The sequence below is a fragment of the Dipodomys spectabilis genome, unplaced genomic scaffold (assembly GCF_019054845.1).
Source record: "Dipodomys spectabilis isolate Male_0828 unplaced genomic scaffold, ASM1905484v1 ptg000301l, whole genome shotgun sequence".
In the NCBI taxonomy this organism is placed as follows: Eukaryota; Metazoa; Chordata; class Mammalia; order Rodentia; family Heteromyidae; genus Dipodomys; species Dipodomys spectabilis.
In genome coordinates, this window is record NW_024870978.1 from 972,162 (window position 1) to 995,654 (window position 23,493).

A 23,493-nucleotide genomic window follows, 5' to 3' on the forward strand; every position below is an offset into this window, starting at 1 on the left:
TAAGTGTTGTTAATTTTGTTGTATCACCTTACATTTTGGATTTAACATCCACTTACCATGGAGACCATGTGATGTTTGTCTCTTTACTTTTGTCTTACCTCGCTCAACATGATTTCCTGTAGCTTGATTGATTTCCCTGCTAATGCCATCATTTTGTCTTTCTAATGGCTGGAAAATATTCCGTTGTGAATAGTTACCACAGTTTTTGGATCCATTCATCTCTGGTGGGACATATGGGTTGTTTTCATATCCTGGATATTGTGAACAATGTTGCAATAAACATGGAGATGCATGTGTCCTTGAATATTGGTACCTCTTGTTCAGAATAGATGCCTAGAAGTGGTATGAGTGGGCCATAAGGAAGGTCAATAATTAGCTTTCTGAGGACTCACCAGACTGCTTTCCAAAGTGGTTGTGTAAGTGTACATTCACACACACACAGACACACACACACACACAGACACACACACACACACACACACACAGAACATTTTCTTGATCCATTCTTCTACTGAGGGGCATCGGGGTTGGTTCCGTATCTTAGCTATGGCAAATAATGCTACATTAAACATTGTTGTGGTGGTAGTTTTAGTGTGGACTTGTTTGTGATCATTTGCATGAATGCCCAAAAGCGGGATTGCTGTGTAATAAGGGAGCTCTATGTGGAGTCTTTTGAGGAACCTCCAAACCGCTTTCCAAAGTTGATGAACAAGTTTACACTCCCATCAAGAGTGCAGTAGGCTTCCCTTCTGGCCACATCCCTTCCAGCATCTGTTGGTGTAAAACTATGGAACGATTCATTAATTTGCATGTCATCATTGTGCAGGGACCATGCTAATCTTCTCTGTATGTTCCAATTTTAGTGTATGTGCAGCCAAATTGAGCACAGAACATGTTTTATATATAAAGTGTAATTGATTGTCTTAAACTAGACAATTCAACAAAAAGTAAGTTCAAAAAATTATGAAATTTTGCAACCATGTATTTCTTACATAAGCACACATTTAAGAATAAAGTCAATATTGACATGCCAAAAACAAAATAATTCCAGATATTTGTTGTTCATGAGATGTGTAGGAGGAGGAATTCAATTATTCTACACAAGGCACCTTTCATAATGATCATTGCAGCAAATGTTAAGGTTTGTTAAAAATTTTAATGTTTTAAATATGTTTCATTTTGGGATTTGCATATATATGGCAAAATTAAGACTGGCAGGTCATAAAATTTTTCGATAAATATATAATATTTCTGGTAGCATTTACTACTAAGTATGTACATTTCAGAGTTTATAGAAACTTTGCTAATGAGAAGTTGCAAAGACTGTGTAAAGAAGCAGAGTGAAGAGTTAAGATTTTAAGTACACAGTTTCTGTTAAATCTTTAGGGCTCCCTTAAGTTATATGTTAGTGATGAACAAATAATGATATAAGCCACATACACATGATGAGATTATCTATAAATAGTAATCTTAGTGGGTAAATTTAAAGGCTACTCATAGCTTTATCCAGTTTTAAATGTACAGAAATATGAGAAAATAGAAAAATCTACTATGTACTATTCCAATACCGAAAACCCTGGTAAATGTTTTGTTTTTTATTTTAGTAATCATTAATATATATTTATTGTTTTCTTTATTTATAGCATTTTTTCCTTGTTGTAATATAATACAACTTTTTGTGAGTCGTGATTAAGAGGTACTTTGAGAATATTATTGGGATGGCCACACCATTTTTCATAGGTGCATGTGAATTTACAAAGAGCAAAACTAAAAACAAAATATTGATTAAAAATTATATCAAGTAGAGTCTGAATCAGGAGTGTTGATAAATGTCCACACCTAAAATCTTAACCCTAGACTGAAGTAGTGGTATTACAGTGTTGAGGCCACAAAATTGAGAAACTGTGTTTTGTTTTGTTTTGTTTGTTGCTTTGGTTTTGTTGGTTGTGGGACTTGAACTCTGGGTCTTGGGTAGTGTCCCTCAGCTCTTCAGTGCAAGGCTAGAGTTATCACTTGATCCACAGCACCACTTTCATCTTTTTCTGCTTATGTCGTGCTGAGGAATGAAATCCAGGACCTCATGCATGCAAGGCAAGCACTCTACCACTGAGCCACCTTCCCAGCTCCTGAGAAACTGTGATTTAAAAAATCATCTGAACAATATTTGTTTTCTGCTTTGGGTTATATAATGAAATATGTGAACACATTTTTATATTTTTGTGAATTGTCATACTTCTAAATTTATACTAACTGCAGCCAATTTATCCTTTTCAAAGTCAAGAAATATTTCTGAGAGTTTCCTTCTGTGAAGAATGTTTTTGCATTCATAATTTCTTCTGAGCCATTTTTATTTATTATCAAAATCACTTTATATTTTATTTTGATGAGTTATCATACATCAAATACCTTCAAATGTACATGTAGAGTCTCAAAATAGCAGTATGAATATCCTCATACACCTCTTGTTTATCTGTTACGCACTTTAATATTATGATATTTTTCTCTCTCTATCACTCTCTCTCATTTCATTTCTTTCTCTTTCATGCTCCATGTCTGCTACTTAGAATTTCTGCTGGTCTACTATTATCCTTCAGGATCCACTGGTTTTGTGGGGACATGATAGGGACCATCAGTTACCCTTGCATTCTTTAAGAGTTATAACAGTGATGTGAAATTATTCTTTGCCATTCTAAATAGCAAAACAACAGATCTAGGAATTCCTTTTCACTTTTAGTACTATTATAAATTTTATCACATACGAATCATTGGGACTGATAATATACTTTTAGTCTGGGACCTAAAAGTTCTTTTTCATTTACAAACAACTTTTTCTTTTATTATCAGTAAGTAACAAAAACAAAGCTATCTTATGGGAAAGTAGGCTGAAGTTGTTCACAGTGATGAAAAACAAGTTAATGGAGGAAGTGTGTGCAAAGGATACCCCTCATATAACACAGATCCTTAGAGCAGTTTATCATGTACACTTTTTGATAAGGAAAATGTGCTGGGAACTCTAGATTAAATCACTGAACACCTGATACATATATATATATATATATATATATATATATATATGCACATATATTTATATATGTATATTTATTTTTATATGCATATATATGAATATCGGCCCATATATGTACACATGAATGTTACTATACACACAAATACACACATGTACACATGCACAAACGGAAAAAGACACATAGATATAGCCAACATAAGTTTCACTAGTTGTTGAATATGACTCAGACAGAATACTTGGAAACAAATGTGTTGAAGATGTATTCGTCTCTAAGCGTTCTTTTACCACTCCTCTTATCTCTTCCAACTGGTACGTTTAGAGAGATTTGACTTGAAAAATGCAGGACAAGTGATAGCAAGTAACTCGGAAATCTCAATATGTATAGGTCATATGGTGTCTCCCTGCTTCCCATGGAATGCTTGCTCTTGTAGACACTCTCAACAGCCAAAGTAGCAGGACAATATCCTTGTTAAGAATAAAGTTATAAATGGCATCCTTTATATATATTTAATACATTAAAATACATTATATATATTTAATACATTAAAAACTTTCTTTTTTTCTCATTTTCGTTGCCAGGACATTGGCACGACCTCAGTCAGAATTGCTCACGTTAGACTTTTCATATGGGTTGGTTAAATTTTGACCTGCACTCCAGTCTTCTGGGGAGTCACTCATCTGCTTAGGAATTGATGCTCGCTGTTGGAAAAGAGCACAAGGAAGGATGCCATTTAAAGCCATTTATATACCAACTGACAAAAGATGGAGTGCATTTCACTTATATGCTTTTGGACTTGGAAAGTGTTTTTAAGTGTGTCTACACAAGTAGAATCAGCATGAAACAAGCCAGCATTTCTTCATTTAAGATGCAAGGAAAGGATACAGGTTGACCCATTGTAACAATGAGATTTGCAAGATACTATTAGAGGGAGTTGTTGGGGATGGTTGAAGGTAAGGAATAGTAGGGGAAAAACAAAGGAGGTGGCAACAATGCTCAATAAGAAATATACTCATTACCTTACTTATGTAACTGTAACCTCCCTGTACAGTACTGAGCTTCTTCAGTAAAAGTGCTGGCAAAATTGGTTAATCACTCATGGAAAACTAAAACTATATCCTTATATATCATCCTGTGTCAAAGACCTCAGAGTCAAAGCAGACACCCTGAAAACATTACAGATTGGAGTAGGGACATATCCAAGGTCTCCTGTGCAGAGGCTGAAATTTTCTTCATAGAGACCCAGAAGCACAAGAAATCAAAGAAAGTTTGGACAAATGGGATTGTATGAAATTGCAGAGCTTCTGCATTGCAAAGGACATAGCTAGCCAGATCAATAGAAAGCCCATTGATGGTAGAAGATCTTTGCTAGCCATACAATAGAGAAGGGTCTCATATCTAAAATATATGTGGAACTCAAAACATTAAATCCCCCAACAACAAATCCTAAGAGAAACAACTGCCCAATAAATAAGTGGACTAAAGACTTCAAGACAAACTTCTTTGAAAAGAAAAGAAGGAAGGCCAATAGACACATGAAGAAATGCTCAACCTCCCAAGCCATAATAGAAAAGCAAATCAAAACAACATTGAGATACCACCTCACCCCATTTAGAATGGCTATAATCAAGAACTCTAATAACAACAGATCCTTCAGGGGATGTGGCCAGAAGGGAACCTTACTGCATTGTTGGTGGGAGTGTAACTTATTCAACTACTTTGGAGTAGTATGGAAGTTCCTCAAAAGATTCCACCTAGAACTTCCCTATGACCCAGCAATCTACCTTTTGGGCATTTACCCAAATGATCACAAACAAGACTATACTAACCCTACCAGCACAACTATATTTATTGCAGCATTATTTAACATAGCTAAGATAGGAATCAACCCAGATGCCCCTCAGTAGATGGATGGATGGAGAAAATGTGGTATTTAACCAAGTCCTAATCTTAGAGAGGGAAATGCTTTGGATAGAATGATCGGAGAGAGATTACAAAAAAACGAACAAGAAAAAATGGAAAAACCAAAATTTAAATTTAAGTAGTGAAACACTTAAAAATTATGTAAGTTTAAACAAATGATATTGAGAGAAGAAAAGGATAAGATGAGAAGAAGGGATGGATTGAAAGGAGAAATGAAAACTAAAAAATAAAAATTCTTAAAATTAGTTACTTGAAAATTATATACATATAAAGAGATAATACTGCTATTAAAGAATTTAATCCTAAGAGGTTGTGAATTGAGTAATAATTTTCTGGATTAAATGTGTACACAATGGGGTATAAGGTCTAATAATCGACGACAGGTATATATCTGGGAATGAGCCGAACAGCAATTTAGTCACGCAAAAAAAGAAAAACACAGAAAAAAATGAAAAGAATACTTAAAAAGGACCAAAAGTTCAGAAGAGATTAAAAAAAGCACACACACACACACACACCTATACACCTAAAATAAAAATTATCGGAGGAAAATAAGATTAATAGAAAACAATTTTAAAAATTAATTTTTAAAAGGTTCAAATAGTTCTTTGATTGCAACAATGAGATGTACAATTAATTATGTCGAAAACCGAACTTAAAAACTTTGGTGGGGGGTGGGGGAGGATCAGTTGGGGGAAGGGGGAAGTATGGGATGGGATGGGAAGGGGAAACAACAAGGAAGCAACAATGCTTGATAAGAAATATACTCATTATCTTGCCCATGTAATTGTAACTCCTCTGTACTGTATTCTCACAATAAAAAATTAAATTAAATTTAAAAAAAGAGTTCTTTGATTTTTTTGGGGGGGTAATGGGGGCAATGGGATGATTGTGTATCTCCCGTGTCCATAACCAGTCTCTTGGTGGAGTCTCTGGGCTGCTTGTGGTGTTTGGTTTTCCTGTGGCTTGATTGTTTTCTTAAGTCAGTGTTTGAGCAGGCAGAAAAATGCTTTGCCTAAACCATTGTTTTGTGATCCTTCTCCCAGGCTAGTTCAGTGGGAGGTAGATTTGCTTTCAGTATCCCAAAAGAGGGAGATGGGAGTTTTCTCTAGTTTGAAGATGCTGTGATGAGATTATGTTATGGGTAGAGTTGAGGATTTTCAGCAATCAGTAGCTTTTCCTTGTTGGGCTAGTTCCTGAGACTCTCAGAGAGCCCAGCTTGGAGCCATTCTCAGGGTTTATGTTTACTGAGTTTCAATTGTTTGTCTAGGCTGCTGTAGGGAGGGGCAGCCTCTGGCTCTGTTTACCCAGTGGTGAAAGTCACTCCTCAGGGGGCAGATTTTTCTCTGTCTGGGCTGGTTGACTTTCCCCTGGGTAGAGCTGAGCCTGGCAGGTCAGGGTAGATTCCTGTGACCTGCTAAATGACTCTTTTGTTTGCTTCCAAGGCCTGAGTTGGAGCAAGTTGCTCAACTGGGCCTTTGTTAGTATCAAAGTTGGAGATCTCCAGTGGTAGGTGACACGCAGCCTTCCCTCCTCTGCTCCCTGAGAAGAAATGAGGAGATGAGGGTTCTCCTCATGCTAGAGTCTTGTTCCTGGACAGTTTCTGGTCTGTGATCTGCAGGATGAATATATCTGCTCCTTGTCAGTTCTTGATTGTGTTGGGTAGAATCCACTTGTCCGCCACATCTGGAGCCTTTGTCCCAGATTCTCTCCGTAGTTATGGCTGCTAAGAGTGTCTCTGCTACCAACTCTGCCACTTCAGCCATGGCTAGCTGCATGTGTTCAGATCTGTTTCCTTGCTTGGATTTTCCCTCTCTGTCCAAACTCTCTGCATTGAGATGACACACTTGGTGTGACTCTGTAGCCTAAGACTGTTCACTGGAATATTAAAATGCTTTCTATAGGAGAATTTGTTTAGCCTTCAGCTTCTCCTCTGCCATCTTCCTCAGAATCTCATGATTTTTTTATGTGTTTTTTTTTTTTTTTTTTAGGGAAAAATGTCATTGGTGTTTATATTTTGTGTTGGCATAAAATGAGCCTACTATTGTCTTAATTTAATAAAATAAAACTCTCTGGCTGGGCACTGGTGGCTCTTGCTTGTAATCCTAGCTACTCAGGAGGCTGAGATATGAGGATCTCAGTTCAAAGACAGCCCGGGCAGGAAAGTCTGTGAGACTTTTATCTACAATAAGCCACTAGAAAACAGAAGTGGCGCTGTGGCTAAAGCGGTAGAGTGCTCACTTTGAGCTGAATTGTAGGACCAGCACCTAGGCCCAGAGTTCAAGCCACAAGACTGACCAAATAAACCATACAAAACAACAAAAAGACCCAAAAACTCTCTGATTCTATGACAGCATACATTTTGTTGGTAATGGTTAAGACCAGGTTGCCATTCTAAAAAAAAAAAATATATCACCCCCAAAAAGAGGAACAATAGGAAATGTATAGCAGGAAACTTATAAATCTTAATGGACTAACAGTCTGTCAGTTTGTTTTAACTTTTCATCAAAAATGAAAGTAATACTCGATAATATTTAATTAAGGCTTTTAAATTACTTTGAACTTGACATTTAAGGTTCACTTTAAAAAGAAATTCAACAGGTGACAGTGTTTTCTCCTTACTTTTCCAAAGAAAGGATTATTTCATCGTTATAGTGTATAGCACAATATAACCAGAAAGCATTTGTTAAGGAAAAAAATTCCCATTCTTTGTTTTGCTTGTCTGTATTTAAAACTGCATACCACATCCTACCTACCCTATTGTCTGTCTTCTCATATGAAACATTTCAGTAAATGTGTCAGCCAGCAAAGTTTTACAAAATAGCATTCTTTCATTCATTGTGCTTTCCAAAATATATCTCACAAATGCCAACAACAAAAAACAACTTAAAACATCTGTGAATTTTTCTATTTATGGTGCAAAGTAATCACTTTCCATAATCCTTAGAACCAGATCTTCACATGCATTAAATGCTCTTTCACTTCCATGCTTTAGAACAGAGCATGTAACAATGGTGTACATGTTAATTTGTTCACCACATCTGGTTTGTATACAGCAAGGACTGTCTTCATGGAAGATGTAGTTTAAAAGGGCTCTGAGTTGGGGATAAAGAATATCCATTTATGTGACTAAATATGTAAATTAAATCCTATAATGCATACTCCTTCAATTTTATTGCTAAAATATTCTACATTCTAGGTTTTTTAAAAGAAATATTTTATTTTGTTTCCTTGGTGACAACGTAATTGGAAGACTTAAAATTTTCCTATACCATGGCCATCTGAAATGAGATGGATGTACTTAGGTTAACATAAAGAAATTTTGGGACAGCATTAATGTTTGAATCTTGGATGGGATTTAATTGGGAAATGTGATAGGCTTTCAGAGTATAAGAAGAAAAACAAAAGACCATACTAATACTTTTATCTGCCACATTGTTTTATTAGTTTATTCAAACACACACATATAAACACACAGATACACATTATGAAGACCCAGTCAGTCTGCAAGAAACTATTTTAATGGGAATTCCATAAAATATTTAGTCTGCTGAAATCTGATTAGAATTTATAGATGTATCTAGTGGCTTCCACCCCTAGACAAGTAATCATTGGTGAAGATGTTGCCATTTGATTTTAGAATGCCCCAGAAAGACATATGTGTTAAAGAAAAATGACATTCCAATTCCTCCCAGACTGTGGAGCATACCTGAATAGTTCTTCTGGAGATTAAGTTCTTCAGAGTGAAACTCATGAGAAAGACTCTCATCTTCTTTCTTCTTTTATCTTTTAATCATTCTAGTCAAAAAACATTTCTCTTTGACATACTCCCTTCCTTGACAGTGTCAAAGCAATAAAACCAGCTGAACATACACTGAAATCTTCAATCTTGTAAATCTGAGTAAGCCTTTCTGCTTAATAAATGGACAATATCACTTATTATGGTAGGTTATAAAGCTAACCCAACGTTCTAGTCTTTCTAACAATGTAGAGTATATTAAAATATACTTCATTATAAAATATCTAACTCCATGTTGTATATTGTGTTTTTATTTCTGTTGATCCTAGTGCTTACAATCAGGACCTAACTGTAAAACTCTTTGCAATAAATAATCATATTACTTTTATGATTCTATAATTTAACTTGTTTTCCTACAAATTTATAGAATAGTATAGTTATGGAAAATCAATAAATATTGAATTTTGATATAGGATTACCTATCACTGAAAGTGTTGTCAAAATTTATCTACACTGAAATGATTGCCATTGATATCTTTCTCAAGATTACAAATGTTTATACTTTCACCTGACCTTTTACAAACTCATACCCCAAACATAATTTTTAGCTTGTTCATGCAATCATAGGAACATAAATATATGACACAAAATGTTAATTAACTTTATCTGCTGTCATTAATGGAGTATACCTAATAGAATTAAGTATATACCCTCAGAGAAATAAGATACTTCCTTCTAAATCCAGACTTACCCGCAGGCAGAGAGACACCCACACCCACACACATACACACACACTCACACACACACACACACACACACACACACACACACACACACACACACACACACACACACACACACACATACTTACCACTGACTCAGGTTAGATTCCAGATATTGGGTATCAGACAATTATCTATTAATCAAGCTTTCTTGTCTAGACATAAAATACATTCATAATTCCACACATACAAAAACACCAGATCATTCAAAATCGTGAGAATATTTAACAGAACCACCCCACTCTGGGCCATCTACTCCCTGATTTCATTCATTCATGTCGATGCATTTTTCCTATCATAATTAAAAATCTTTTTGTATCTCTCTGATTAGCAGATAATATGTTATCATATAAGAGAAAATGTAGGTAAAATTACATATGAAAATTGCATATGAAATAATGACATTCCTGAGGATAAAACATGCCTGTTTTTCAGTTTGGTTGCCAAAATGGAACTATTAGACCTTTTGAATATTTAACTTTAAATCTGAACCTTCAAATTTCACTAGGATTTGAATTGTGTTACTTACAACATTAATGTAAAATAAAAGCATTACTAAATAGAAAGAAAATTATAAGTTTATCACACCTTAATCCCTGAATTGACTTTATTATAAAAACAATTACATTTATATAACATGATAAACATCCTGAAACAAGCTATGAGGTATGGAAACAGAAGACTTTGTTTTTTGTTTAGCGTATGTTGTTGTTATTTAGAGTTTGTGATGATTCTGTCTTCTTTACCTTATGCATGGTATATTCATTCTACATCTTCAGGAAGGTGGGGGTGGGCACAGAGCTTTAGGGAAAGGTTGAAAAAATGAAGCAATGGAGTTCCTTGAACATTGATGAAAGTGAACTATTTAACACATGGGTGGGGAAAGAAGTAAGGGGATGGGAAAATATGAGGGAACTGAAGACATTTCATAAAAGGAAATGTACTCATTACCTTACTCCTGTAATTGTAATCCATCTATAAATCAACTTAACAACAGAGTAAATTTATTTTAAAAAGTCTAACAAAAAATTGTTTCTTAGAATCGTACAAGTATGTTTTGTTCACTGGTTTGAGCAGGTTGAGTCTATCTCTGAAAATAGCTACATTTACATTCATTGGGCGAATTTTTGAGCTACTAGTAGTTAGAAGCCAATTATGATTGTATGTTTTTCTGAGACTCTAATTCATTTATTTCTTTAATCTAATTTGCATGATTTCTATCTACCAGTTTTTGAATTGGCTTGTTCCTGTTTTTCAAGGACCTAGTGGTGCATTATTAGTGCTGATTTAAGATTGTTCTAATTTGTTAATGTATATACTCAAAGCTATAAATTTTCCTGAGTATTGCCTTTGTTCTTGTGTCCCAGAGGAGGTAATATTTGTCTGTTCACTTCCGGTTATTTTTGTTTTTCTGTTTATGTTACTTTGAAATAGTGATTTCAGGCTTGTATGAAGAGACAGTAATAATATGAAATGTATATTATTACACTGAAAGAAAGAGAAGACATTTTAACCTTTTTGCTTCAAGTAAATTAATATTAAGCAAAGCTTATTAAAATAGTTACTTATTTACTTTTCAGAGGATGAGTATAGTACTCTTGGATATCTTGGAGGAAAGATATTAGACTCATCACAGCTGATACCTTATATTGAATTTACAAGCTAAACTTTCTTTTTCAGAAAACTAAAGCTTCAGTTCTTTCATATTAGTATTATAAAATCATAATCCCTGCATATTGATTTGTTATCCTCTGCTATCTTCAATTCAATTCTTCCTCCATTATATATCAAGGGCTTTGAATGACCAATTCTTTAAAATACCTATATTTCCTATATTGTGATGTAAATCTCAGTGATATGAATATGAATTTATCTCTCAGTCTCATCTTGAGCTGCATTCATATGAAAGTTATGCAGTCTCAAGCAAGAAACCTGACTATTTACACTTTTCTATGTTTTAATCAATAAATCCATTCTAATACTTTAATTGAAATATATATAAAGTTTTTAACATGAAGACAACCCTCCCCCATTATACTTTAAAGTAAAACCTTGGGGACTATTTTATATATAAAAATACAAAAGTCGAGCCTGGGAAGGTGGCTCAGTGGTAGAGCGCTTGCCTTGCATGCATGAGGCCCTGGGATCGATTCCTCAGCACCACATAAGCAGAAAAAAAAGCCAGAAGTGGCGCTGTGGCTCAGGTGGTAGAGCGCTAGCCTTGAACTGAGGAGCTGAGGGACAGCGCCCAGGCCCAGATTTCAGGCCCCATGACCGGAACCCTCCAAAAAAAGATTAAAAAAGTAAAAAAGTGCAATTGCACATGTTTATACATGAATAATCTAATGATTAAATCAACTAGACACTAGAACTACCATACCACATCAAGTCGCAATTTACTTAAAAGCACCAAAATGTTAGTGTTCAAGAATATCACTCATTGTTAAAAAATGACTAGTCAAAACAAAGTATAGATTATATTTGAAATTTGAAAAATGAAAATTACACTCAGATTTGCTGTCAATATCTTGTTTCCATGGATACATTTTTTTCAGCATATAGGGAAACAAAAAATAAGGGTTTGTCACATAGAATGAAAAATATAAAGGTAGACTGCCTTTCCTTAAGATGATAAGTACATGCAAATCGTGTGATTTATTCAAAGATACTATAAAAATTCATAAGAGTATTTATGATCAGAACTCATAGGTAAGCAAAATGACTGGAAAAATGTAAATGTTAATTGTGCTTTTTCAATATAGGAAGACAAGTTTTCAATTTATGAGCCTATAGAAGAAGATTTTGTAGCTGTAACACAATCCACTTTTAACTGCTAAAAGCACTTGCTTAATCTCTAATTAGAAAGGGAAAAATGAACTAACATCTTACATGATTGTTTTGACAATTAATTGGTATATTGAAGGTCAAAGGGAGGAATTGGAGATTAATATAATCTTTTTCCTCTCTTCTGATTATTACACAGCAATAGCTGTGAATTCAGGAGTCTCATGCAATGTACTCACAGCTGAATTACTAATATGCTTAAAAATATGGAACACAAAACTTTTGAGCAGGGTTGCCACATCATTTAGGAATGCAATTCCTTCATATGAACTTCAAATTTTGTGGCTTTCCTTGTGGGATTAAAAGGTAAGAAAGCACTGTAGAAACAAGAATTCCTGTTCAGCCAAGTAGAACATCCACATGTTGTAAATTTTCATTCCATAAAGACTCTTCATTAGAGTACTTTCATTTAATATACTTCAGCACATCATCCTTCCCGGTTGGAGACAGGAAAAAAGATAATTTTGTTTGAATATTATCTTACATAAATTAGTGTGTACAGAGATGATTTTTATAATTACAGATGTTTGTAATAAATGTAAATAAGGATCATGTCACAACTAAAAAATATAAATAAAATCACATAACAAGACTAGAAGTCACAGAATTTTGTGCATGAAAACATACATTAGATTAGTTGCAGAATTTCTATTTTGAGAAAAACTTTATATTAAAGTATAATGCACTTTACTAAGAGTTGAAACATTTTATTAAAAAATATATTCTTAGAGATATTTTTGCTTCATAATTTTAAGAAGAAAAATAATCCCACAGTAATTACTCCTTTATTGTTTTCCTGTTTCCATGTGATTAACCTCCATATTAGAAATCCAGATATATGATTTAATTTAACCAAAAATATTTATTGAATATAAAAATCTCTACTCTCTACATTCTTCACACTAAGATCACCGAATATGTTGAATCTTAAATAATTAGTCTCTTTTTGACCTATGTTAATACTATTTACAATGTGAGTGAAATGCTTAAAAATAGTATTTATTTTAGGTTAATTGCTCTGAAGAGACAATAAATGATATTATCAAAGCCTAAAAATTATTAGATTTAAAATTTAGAATTCAGGAAATGATTTTGACCACTCTGGTTACTGGAGCCTTCACTACAACCTCATGAGACCATTTATATTGGTGAAGCAAAAATCTGAGGTTAGACATTTATGAATAAAAAAATCATGTCATTCTGAATACATAAAGCTACATATATAACAGAAAATTTAGCTTTTAAATATCTGAATATGCTAGTACATTTAATTGCAGGGCAAGTACTTGTTCTGAAAGGAGTTAAAATCGCATTTATTCTGAAATGTAAACCTAAGTATTCATTTGAATAAAAGACAATGTTTAAAATATCACTCATTCAAGAGATGTACTGTTAGATGTTTTTCATGCCAATTATTTTCTCTAAACTTACTACAAATACTAGATTAGTAAACCTAATTCATTCCTTTGTAGGGAAATAGAAATTCAGTTTCCTAAAATGCATGACTATAACTACTTCTCAAACAATTACTAAGTAACTGTTTTATATTTTTTGTCATGGAATCTTATTTGATTTATTTTTATTCATTAAGTTAAATAATGGGCCAATAACAATATAAATTATGCATGAACAAAGTTTATCTAACGTAAGTATTTCACAAGATATGTCATGGCTCTCTTAAAGAACACTAGAAGGCAGTGTACTTTTTATTAATTTTTAGTTATTTTGTTAATGGATATTAATTGTCAGAAGTGGCAATTTCATAATATAATTAAAGTATTTTATTATACTCCTCTATTTCCTTTTCATTACTCCTACCTCCAAAGATCTTCTGTTTTTCACATAAAATTACATCTTTACATATGCGCATATAAACTAACTTGTAAAAGTTAAGCTAAATTGCAGCTTAACTCAAGATGTACAGTGGATTAATAGGATGAATAAAAATTGAATACTTTTTTAACTTTTGAATTGAGCTATCATTATTATTATGGTTTTATGGTTAGGGTTAGGATCCCAGAAAGAATTAGAATTAGGATTAGAGAAATAGAAAATTTAGGTTCAACATAGGATGAACCATTTCAACAATGATACTCACAAGACATTATGTTGAAAATGAAGTTTTCCTTAATGCTAACACGAATCCCAGCTGGAACTGAGACCTAACTTTCACCCTAATTACAGTCCAATTCTAATGTTTAAGAAAAAGAATCTAGTTTTTAATAATTCTAATGAATACTCCAGTTTGGACTCTGGAAATGAGTACAGTTTGCCATAATTCCCCCAAATTTGCTGACTCTACCTCTGAAGATCTTGTTCCCTAACATAAACCATTTTATTACTTGTCCTCAAATTATCTTATCAGGAAAAATACTGTAGTTTCCATTGATCCTACCTTTTTCTGAACCCCTGTACCCTAAAACAGTTTCAGATTTACTTACCACCTAGTCCATTACTTAACGCTGTCAACCTAAACCTGGCTGGAAAACTCTCATTAATCATTTCAAGAAGGATCACTGAGAAATAAATATAATGATAATGCTCTAGTTACTGTTTAGTGTCATATTTTTTTATTCTACTTGTTAGTGAAAACTCAATTTTATAACAAAAACTTTCTTATTCATAACAGTAATCATAATCAGAACAAAATACTGACTCTGGTCTTAATCCAAATTATATGACACTAACACAAGTTCATTAGTTTTCACTCATCCTAACTTGATTCAAATAAACCTTCCAAACATAGGTTTCAATTTTTTCCAATATCTGAGTCATTTTCTAACCTAAATATAATCTTAACTAGAACATTGAGAATAACCATAAGCCTAATTTTAAGTAGAATCTAATATTAATAGTAGTACTCTAGTTCACATTCATTGTAATTCGTACCAAGATTATATTAAAATTTATTTTGAATTTGAGCCTCATTTTTTCTCCTTCACTCTAACCCTAACCATGGCTGGAATCCTAACCATAACCTTGACACTAATAGTATCCCAATTCAAAAATTTATGAAAAATGCTCATTTTGTGCAATCCTAACTGAAATTCCACTTGCAATTCTTGAAATAAATTGCAGGTATTCCTAAACCCTATAGATTTTCTCACTCTTATCTCTGAATGTATCTTGTTCCATAACAGGAATCATTATACCCATTGATCTCAAATCCTGATATTATGAAATACATTGTACTTCCATTATCCCTTCTTTTCCTGAATTCCTAGAACCTAAATAACATTCAGCTTTACTTAACATTTAACACATTTCATTTTTTTTTCTTTTGTCTGGCGTGGGGCTTGATCTCTGGGCCTGGGGACGGATCCCTGAGTTCTTTAGCTCAAGGTGTGAATTGAACCGCTTGAGCCAGAGCACCACTTTTGGGTTTTCTGGTGGTTAACTGGAGATAAAAGTCTCACAGACTTTCCTGCCTGGGCTAGCTTTGAACTGTGATCCTCAGAAATCAGCTTCCTGAGTAGCTAGGAAAATAGGCATGAACCACAAGTTTAACCCATTTCTTTACTCTATCCTCAACCCCGGTTAACCAGAAACCTAATCCTAAGCACAGACTGATTTAACACCAACTGGTTAATGTAAGGAAAATTATTTAGATTTTATTCAACCTCATATTTTTTTGCTTCTATTTCTTAGTGGAAAACTAAAATTTACCCTAAAGCTTATCCTTCCCTAACCCTTACCAGAACAAAAGAGTATCTCATTCTTTAAACCAAATTATATCTGAATCTTTAAAGTAACAAAGACATTCGTTTTCATTCATTCTAACTTTGATTCATTCTTCTTAAAATATGTGGCAATTTTACACAATATCTTGCATCTTTTCCCCATCCCAACCCCAGCTCTAACTAGATCACTTTGCCTAAGCCTACATATAACCGAATCATCATGTTAGCAAGCCTCTTTTTCACATTTAGCCTAACTCTTGCTCAGAGTGTAGGTCTAAATTTTACTTGCATTTTGAACCCAAATTTTTTAAGTGTTTTTCTATTTCCTGTCAGGTTTTATATTTCATTATTTTAAAAAAATTATTTTGTTGTTAGGATGATTTAAAGAGAGATTAGTTACATGTGTAAGGGAAGGAATACATTAAAGCCAATCTTATCTAATATTAATATAACTACTCTGGCCTGTTTATGAGGTCCATTTTTAATTTGTAAAGATGATGTACGGAAGGGATCCAATTACATAAGTCAGATAATGAGCACATTTCTTTTTCAACAGTGTCACCTCTTCCCTCATGTTCTCCCAGTTTTTCCCTTTCAACCTCCCTCCCCCATAAGTTGTATAGTTCATTTACAAGGTAATGTCTATTGAGTGGCATTATTACATTTGTTCACCCTTTGTCCCACCATTTCTGTGTTTCCCCTTGCCCTTTCCAAACTTACATATAAGACCAAAGGTGCAGAAATTAAAACAAAACAAACATCATCCGAATTCAGATGGAAAAACAAAATAATAAAAAAAAATATCATTATCATTTCTTGGAGATCAATTTGATGAACATTATTTTATATGATAATATTTATATAGCTATTGAGCCTTTTTGATCCTCTCCAAAGGGCATCCTCCTTTGATCTCACTGTATAAATGTTTAGAATCCCATGTAATTTATCATGTCCAAATGTAATGTTTTCTCTTTTACCATCCAGGTGTTTTAAGTTGTAGAATTAGAGGCACATTCTAATACAGCAAATGAGGGAAATTGGACAACCTATATTTCTTTGAGTCTGACTTTCTTCACTTAATATAGGTGTGTTCCAAGTCTTTCCATTTCCTTATGAATGGTGTAATATTTTTTTGGGTGAGTAGAGTTGCATCATACTGAAGAGTTTCTTCATGGCAAAGGAAAAAGTTAGCAGGGTATATAGAAAGAGAACAGAATGGAAGAAGATTTTTACTAACTAAGAATTAGACAAGGGTTTACATAACTAACCCATATTTACAGATCAAATAAACCCTCAAATAAACAAGAGCTCAATTAATATATGGGATAATGACTTAAAGAGAACTTCTTAGAAGAAAAGTAACAATGACAAATAGACATATCTTTCTCCATGAAAGAAATGCAAATCCAAACCACACTGAGATTCTTCTTACCCCTGTTACAATGTCATTATGAAAAAACAAACAGATACTAATAGGGAAGTTGTCCAAAGGAAACTCTATTACATTGTTGGTGGAAGTGTAATCTTGTTCAACGACTTTGGAAAACACTATGGAGGTTGCTCACAAAACTGAATAGAGAGCTCCCTATGATCCAGCAATTCCACTTATTAGCATTTATCCAATAGAGCAGAAGACCACACTGAAGGTGCCAGCATAATCGTGTTCGTTGTTGCATTATTTTCTGTAGCCAACATATGGAATCAGCCCAGATGCCTCTCACTGCAAAAAGGGATCAAGAATTGATCCCTATTTACAAGTATGTGTGTATATATACATACATAATCAAATTTTATTCATCAATCAGAAAAAATAATATTGCACCATTATTTTTTTGGGGGGCAGTCCAGTCGTGGGGCCTGAGGTCTGGGGCCCCGGTGCTGTCCCTCAGCTCTTCAGCTCAAGGCTAGTGCTCTACAACTTGAGCCACAGCACCAGTTCCGGCTTTTTTCTGTTTGATTAGGTGGTGCTGAGGAATCGAACCCAGGGCCTCATGCATGCAAGGGAAGCACTCTGTAACTGAGCCACCTTCCCAGCCCCTATTACACCATTCTTAAGGAAAATGACAGACTTAGAAATAATCATATTAAGTGAAATTAACTGGACCCAGAGAAAATTAGATTGTATGACTTTCCTTATGTTTGGTAGTCAGAAGGTGCGAATAAATGTAAAAGTAAACATACTGGCTGAAATGCAAGGAGGTAAATGTATTATCTGAAGTTTCAGAGTCCATGGAAAAAGAAAATAGTATAGTTCTCTTAAAAGATTAAGTCAAAACCCAACAAAATAAATACCAGTAAATGTGTACTACAAGAGAGGACAGTGCGGGGCAAGGTGAGAGGGGTAGGAAATTGAAAAGGATAGAATACAGGCAAGAATCCATTGCATACTTCCCAGAATTGAAATATACAAAACAATGGGTAGTCTGAAATGGGGGTGAAGATGTTGAAGTGGTAACACAATTCCAAGTGTACTGTATACATAAAATGTTTTGTTAAATAGCAAGCAATTCCATACATAACATAATATTGAGATAAGTAAGGACTGGGTTTATTGGGAGGGGTGGATGAGAATGTTGAAAGGGTTGACATTGTATTCATAAACTGTTTCAGTGAATAGAGTGTTGGACCTCAATTCAATTCCCATTTAATAATATTTGTAACCTGGAGGTTTGGAGAATAAAGTTCAAATAATAAAACATTATGAATAGTTTTTTCAAAATTTTGAAATTTAAATAAATACTACTTTGCTTTTTGTTCTTTATTGGGATGTTATAAGAAAATACTTCAGGGGCTGGGAAGGTGGCTCAGTGGTAGAGTGCTTGCCTTGCATGCATGAGGCCCTGGGTTCGATTCCTCAGCACCACATAAGCAAACAGAAAAAACCCGGAAGTGGTGCTGTGGCTCAAGTGGTAGAGCACTAGCCTTGAGCTGAAGAGCTGAGGGACAGCGCCCAGGCCCAGAGTTCAGGCCCCACGACCGGACCCAAAAAAAAAAAAAAAAGAAAGAAAATACTTCAAAGTAAGTGGATTAAAAACATCAGGACTATATTATCCATACTCTAGAAGCTTGAACATTAATTATAAAAATGGTTATTCAAAGCAAATCTTTGTCTTATGGGGGTCTACTTTCTGGTTCATTATAATCTGTTTGCTGACTAGTTATATTGGGCTTCTTTCATCAGGATCATTATTGCAGGGTCATCTCTGAAAGTCTGATTCTAATGTCACCAGACAGGGGAATAGAATTTCAATGCGTGTAATTGGAAAGAGTTGCAGTGTCCAATACATTATGCAACTTATTCTTTAACTCAGTGTAGTGTATCATTTCTATATTATTTCATAGAAAATAATAACTTTAGGATAAACCCATATCGTGTAATTTATGTGAATGATTCTTACAATGGGAATAATTGTAGTATGACAAAGTGAAGTATGATTGTTTTGTGGCTCTTCAATCACATCATAGGCAATCATGTAAACATGTTCAGCCTTTCTAAGACCCTTCTGATGTATTTGAACAATCTCCAATGAGTTAACTGCTTTCAGAAATACAAATCTCCTTAGATTTTAATTGCTTTCTGCTATTAAGTCTCCCACAGACACCAAATCAGAGTATGCTAATTTCTCTGATAAAATATATAATTAATATAATATGAAGACTGTAATATTAATAGCATTATAAATACTAGTGTTCACATTATATTATATATTGACATACTTTGGTTACATCAATTTTTAGAATATTTATAACAATGCAAATAGTTATTTGATGATGTATAGAAAATGAGAAAAAGATTTGTGTACATATTTACTAGAAATGCAAACAGATTCATCTGGTTATTTCTGATCCTTCCTTTGTTGGTTTCATTCATGCATGGAGAACATGCAGAGAGGTGACAATTGTAACATGAAGTTTATGTTGAGCTAAATAACAGATTTTATAAATTATACTTTTTGTCCCTTCCTTCCTTCCTTTTTTCCTTCCTTTCTTCCTTCCTTCCTTCCTTCCTTTCTTCCTTCCTTCCTTCCTTTCTTCCTTTCTTCCTTCCTTCCTTCTGTCTTTCCTTCCTCCCTTCTTCCCTCCATCCCTACCTCTCTCTTTTGCTCTCTTCTTTTTTCTTTCCTTCTTTCCTTTCTTTCTTTCTCCCTCTTTCTTTCTTTCTTTCTTTTCTTCTATTCTTCCTTTCTTTCTTTTACTCATAATATGTCTTAAATGTATACATAAAATACCAATGTGTTATGAGTAATTATAAATATTAACTAGATTAATATTAATTTTAATGACCTATGTTATATCTTAAAGCAAATTGTACTAAAAACCACTTCATAAAAGTTGCAGGATATGAAACAAATATTACTATTCATGATACTGCTTATTTCTTCAAACTAAAATAAGAATTTAGACATAATGTGCATGTGTGTGCATGTGGGTGTGTGTTATTCTTGTGATTTGAACACAAGGCCTATACCTTCATTTTTTTCACTCAAGATAGTGTCCTTACGTTTGATCCACAACTCCACTTCTGGCTTTCTGTGTGTGTGTGTGTGTGTGTGTGTGTGTGTGTGTGTGTGTGTGTGTGTGTGTGTGTGTGATTAATTGAGATGTGTCTCACAAACTTTCTTGCCAAAGCTCGCTTTGGACCACAGCTTCCTGAGTAGCAAGGATTACAAGCTTGAGACACAAAAATTCAGCATAGATATAATACATCTAAGAATAAAACAAATTTATTATTTGAATTCTAGAGGCTCATTTTAATAAATTAACATTTAGATATTTATTTAGTTGTTAAATCTGAACCTGCACTGTGGAAAAATATTTTTGGACTTTGGTATATTATTATAAAGATATGTAAAAATACTTTTCATTTTTTGAGAACATATTCAGGATAGTTAAAACTTTTCATAGGCAGGATGGTTAAAGTTTTTCATAGGCATTAATATATTTCTTATTCATGTCTCTTTAAATAAATGTATATGTATACACACTATGTGTATATGCATATATTCATACTTATATGTGTACATACACAAATACCTATATATGTATACATTTATATGAATATACAGATGTGTACATACATGTATATAGACATATGTGTTTATTATTATTTTCATTTGTCTGTAAGTTAGCATTTTACTTTATTTGCCAAATGTGTCCTTTATTGTTTTTACTTTATTGTATTTTTATTGTTAAAATGTTGTATGGAGAGTTTACAGTTACATGAGTAAGGCAATGAGTATATTACTTGTTGATCATTATTACACCTTTCCTTCCTTGTTGTTGTCCCACTATCCCTTCCCTCCCCCAGCTCCCACATTCCTTTCTCCCCATTCTTCGCAGCATGAAATGATAAGGTTGATTTCCAATATAGTCTTATTGGTATCTGTGTTGCAATGGGTCATCCTGTGTCCTTGTTTCAGCGTTTTGTAATTCCCTTTACCCTCCCCAGATTAGACATGTATATACAAGATGCAGGGTATCAAAATCGAGTACAGTGACAACAGGAGATATTCCATAGGGGAAAGAACATACTAAGGAAACAACAACAACAAAAATGAATAAAATGTCATTGTACATTTACAAAAGTAACTATAGAGACCGAACTTCCAAACATGTCCCTTACTATTAGTTATTGCAATTCATGTCCTTATTATTTTTGGAACTTCACTAAAATGTTTTGTAGCCTTCCATGTGGACTTATATGTTCAATTTTTCCTAAATCTATCTACTCATAAGATACCAGTCAGCTCTCTTCGGAAGCCGAAAAAGCAGCTTTCTACAGCTTGGTTCCAAATCACTTGTATTTTTTCTTTGTACTAAGAATACTGATTCCAGCCCAGTGCTGGTGGCTCATTTTATAATGGTAGGTACTCAGGAAGCTGAAATGAGGATCGTGGTTCAAAGCCAGCCTGGGCAGAAAAAGTCCATGAGACTCTTATCTCCAATAAACCTCCAGAAAACCAGAAGTGGAGCTATGGCTCAAGTGGTAGAGATCTAGCCTTGAGCTGAATAGATGAGGGACAGCGCCCAGGCCCAGAGTTCAAGGCCCATGACTACCACCAGCAACAACAACAACAATAAAGGGAATACTTACTCAAAAGGCAAGACTGTTAAGCAGACTTAAAGATAGGCTGAAGTCTAACATTTTAGTCTTATGTTAGATACCAAGGGCCTTCTATTCTAATGAGCCATGAGCCCTCAGAATGTTGACCAAATTTCTTAGTTTATTATTACTATAAGTATTAATATAAGTATGTATTTTCTATCTTTCATTTCACCACAAAATCTGTATTTATCCTTTATGACATACATGAATACCAATGCCTTTGGAAGATATTTATTAATTGGTGTATATTAATTGTACAAAGAAATCTTATTGAAATATTTTACACACTCACATATTGATGAAGGGCTTGATTAACCCATTTCTGTCTTTCTCCATTCCCATTGCCCCTTATTTTTCATCTGTTTTCTGTGAATTTTTTTGTTCCATCTCCACATATGTCAAAATGTATTAAAGTGTTGTTGACTCGCCCTCATTGAAAATTATGCAATTCTGAATATAAAAGCAAAAATCTAAGTAAATGGAGACTTATACTTTTTATGGATTGGAGGATACAATTGAGCAAAGATATTAATTGTCCTCAACCCCCCTTTTTGGGGTCATACATGGGGCTTGAAATCTGGGCCTGGGCACTGTTCCTCAGCTCTTCAGCTCAAAGTGAGTGCTCTACCCTTTGAGCAACTGTGCCACTTCTGGTTTTCTGGTGGTTAATTGGGGATAAGAGTCTCACAGACATTCATGTTCCAGTTGCCTTGAACCGCAATCCTCAGATCTCAGCCTCCTATCCAGCTAGTATAATAAGCGTGAGCTAACAGTGACCAGCTTCACAGTTTTATTTATAAGTTTATGAAAATTTCTAAAAACACCTGACCATCACTCTTTAACTCATTGACAAAGGAAAATAAACTGGAATATATTTCTCTGTTTAATATTAAAGCTATGTTAGTGTAAAATTGTTATATTTGTAGAGAAAAGATTATACAGCTCAATGTGTCTGTAGGACACCAGAATAGAGCCACTTAATTATTATCAAGGAATATTTAATAAGAGTGTAAAACCAAACAATTGTGGAGTGACATTCTCTTTAATAAGTGGTGATATGTTAGACAAAATTGGGGAGAATTAAAAAGTGAACATTGACTTAAAATAATAATTTATTCAAATATTAACTTCAAGCAGGATTTGAAGGTGGCATATAAAACAAAAAGAGTGATGTAAATGTATAACAAAGGAAGATGCCTTGACAATTTTGGAGATGAAACATACATAAATTTGGCATTAAAATTGTAGGAAAGGAAAACTCGATATAGTTAAACTCAAAAATGTATAAAATAATTTAGTCTGTGAAAGCTCATATGCAAGTAGTGAATAGAAGTTGGGAGCAGGGGACTCATGTATTTGAACCTAACTACTTGGTAGGCTGTGATGTGAGTATTGC

The 23,493-nt window shown here is 33.9% G+C and overlaps 1 non-coding gene across 1 annotated transcript; it reads right to left on the reverse strand.

Moving 5' to 3' along the window:
* Positions 1–781: 781 nt before the first annotated feature.
* LOC122127498 lies at positions 782–887 on the reverse strand. Its single transcript, XR_006151173.1, has one exon. It is a non-coding gene; the product is annotated as a U6 spliceosomal RNA (small nuclear RNA).
* Positions 888–23,493: the final 22,606 nt, after the last annotated feature.